Here is a 3,233-nt window from a genome sequence, read left to right as displayed (position 1 = left end):
GAAGAAAAATTTAAGGATCAATAATTTCTTAAACTATCTTTCGGTTATGAATTGTCATATGGCTTAGAATACAGGACTCATAGAGTCTATAAAAGTTTTCATCCAGTATCACAGAAAAGTCCTCAAGGACGAGACAAAAAATAAAGTTGCATTTCACATACCCCATATAATGGGCTTGTTCATTGATTCAATTACATAGATAAAGAAGCAATTTTCAAATTGCAAGTGCTTCAGGGCTTCTTAACGACAAAATTGTCAGTCTGAAATTAATCATTTCTAAGATTTATTTTCTCAAATATTAGCAACTCTGAAAATCATTAATGACCTTGCATGTTACAGTAATGGAACAACAACAATATGTATTACCTAAGGATTATTAAAAAGCTGTCAATATTAATGAATAAAGATAAAAATCCTCTCAATTACCCTTTTGTAACCTTTCTTATTTTTCCAATTTTAAAATGTTTTTATTAAAGTCTAATAATGTAAAATAGAAATTTTTTAAGTGTTTAAAGAATTTGAAAAACTATTACAAAAATATTTTCATAATCTAATAAAAACTCTGTTTCCCATATATAGGGAAATATATATTTTATATAATTCAGGATATTCATTGATTATTAAAACCTTTTTATAAATGCCATGCTGATACATTTGCTTTGAGTCTTTTTCTCTGAACTAAATCATTTGATGTAAAAGTTTTCTCTGATGCATGACTGATCGCCCTAGAATAGACCTGGTTCCATAGAGTTTCAGTGGCTTATTATTAGGATATAGAGTATCAGAGAGCTTTATTCCCAAAGTGCTTCTGGGTGGATTTAAACCTCCAAACTATGGATTTGCAGTTGAAGCAGTTTAAATTTCTGTGCCACCTAGTAGTTAATCATTTAACCCAGTGAATAATCTTTTAGCCTAGGGGGTTAATGATTTTTAATTGTGTTGTTCCCAGAGAGTAATGAATATATATGGATTGTCACAATCTACCTTATGCAAATGACACAACCTTCCTTACTGAAACTGGAGGACCTAAAATATTTGCTGCAAAAGGTCAAGAACTTTAGTCTTCAATATGGATTGAAACTTAACATCAAAATGACAAAGATTCTCAACCACTGGACTAATTGGCAGCACGATGATAGATGGAGAAGAGATTAAGGTTGTTAACAATTTCAGCTTGTTGGGCTCTACAATGAACATTCTTGGCACCAGCAGTAAGGAAATCAAAAGACTAATTGCACTGGGGAAGTCTGTTGTCAAGAACCTCTCCAGAGTGCTGAGGAGCAATGATGTCAGTCTATAGCCTAGGGTGCACCCGATCCAAGCCACAGTCTTTTCAATTACTTGTTATGCATCAGAGAGCTGGACAATGAATAAGGATGACAGAAGAAGAGTTGTGGTGCTGGAGAATGGTATTGAACATATACCGTGCACCACCAGGAGAACAAATAGGTCTGGCTTGGAGAGAGTGAAACCAAGTTCCTCCTTGGAGGCAAGGATTTGAAGATCTGTCTCACATACTTTGTTTGGTACATGGTCAGGAGGAGGTACCGGTCCTTGGAGAAGGACATCATGCTTGGAAGAATGGTGGGACAGCACAGGACAGGAATACCCCTGATGAGATAGATTCACGTGATAACTGGAGCAAGGGGATTAGGTGTGTTGGAGTCGGGGAGACTGGCTCAGGGCAGGGCAGGTTTCAGAGCTGTTGTACATAGGATCACTATAAGTTGAAAATAGCTCAATGGCACATAATGATAACAACAAATAAACAGTAAATCTGTCTGGGAAGTGGAACTAGGGTGCTCCTTAGAGGCAAGGATAGTGAAACTTCATTGCACATGTTGTCAGTCATTGTAAAAAGATATGATACGTGGAAAAGTAAAGTGTTAGAGAAAAAAAGAAAAACCCTCAACCAGATGATTTAACACAGTGACTGTAACAATGGGCTCAATCAGGACAGAGATCGTGAGGATAGTCAAGGACAGGACAAGCTTTCAATTTTTCATAGGGACGCCACGTAACAGCAACAGTGGTTAGTCATCTCATTTATAAATATATATGTATATACACTAAATATCTTAAAGTTGAGTCTAATGTTCATAAATGTAAAGGTTAGATATACCTAATTACAAACATTATTTTTCTTATCTATTTGAATATCATTATATCTTTCTCAGAACAGATTAATGTGATTTTTTCAAAATTTCTTCTCATAGATGCACGTTTACTTGTTCCATCATTCAGAGGGAATTCCTATTTAGAACTGCCCTTCTATGCATCCCTGGATAAATTTGTTTTGGAGAAAGAACATAACAGAACTGTTACCATCTACTTGACAATAAAAGCAAGCTCCTTAAATGGAACTATTCTCTACAGTGAGTATCAAATATGGGACCTACTATATGACATGTTTTTTTCTCTCAAATGTTAGCCTATTAAACCAATGAATTATTCATTTAGATATTGTGGATCAAATGTCTTAGCCTCGTGTCTAAAGCATTACCAAAAGGAAATCTTGGTACTTTGCAGTTTTCTTGTAGGTTTGTTTTGGGGTTTTTTAAAAAAATGTATGAGTCATTTAATGCAACATGACTTACAAGCAGACTCTGAACCGGCAAAGAAGCATACAGCAAGCACATAAATGTAATGGCATAGGGCTATAGCACTAAAACATAAATACTGCCAATGTTTCCAAACATTATTTTATATGTCACAAAACATAAGTCGCATTCAACACTTGGTAACTTAAAGAAAGGCTGGGAGTCATTTGACAATTGAAAAAGTGTCTATCCTGCTTTTAGAAATATTTATTACCTGATAATAAGCTGCTTTGGAAAAAAATTTAAATATTTTCATTAAATTCCTCTATACACAACATACTCTGGTGGCCAAGTGGCAAGAAGCTGTGCTGCAATCCTGAAGGCACTCTGGTTGAGGCTATTGGCTGCTCCCTGGAAGAAGATGGGCAAACTCCTCCTGTGCGATTAACCACCTTTGAACACCTGCTGGAGGGTCAGCTATGAGTCGGTTCAGACTTTACAGTACACAACAACAATAATAACATACATAACATAATGTTCTTGACATTAAGAGGTATCTAGAGCCAAAATTCACAAGTTCTTTTCTTCAAGGACTAATGTATATAAGTTGCAGTTTTCAAAAGGCAGTAATTGTTTCATCGTATTTTTTAAAGGCATGCTTAATTATTTCTAACTGTTCTTCAGTACTTAGGC

Source organism: Elephantulus edwardii, unplaced genomic scaffold (genome assembly GCF_000299155.1).
Source record: "Elephantulus edwardii isolate Elephantulus edwardi_28Jun2011 unplaced genomic scaffold, EleEdw1.0 scaffold00198, whole genome shotgun sequence".
NCBI lineage: Eukaryota > Metazoa > Chordata > Mammalia > Macroscelidea > Macroscelididae > Elephantulus > Elephantulus edwardii.
Note: the sequence above shows the minus strand (reverse complement) of the source record.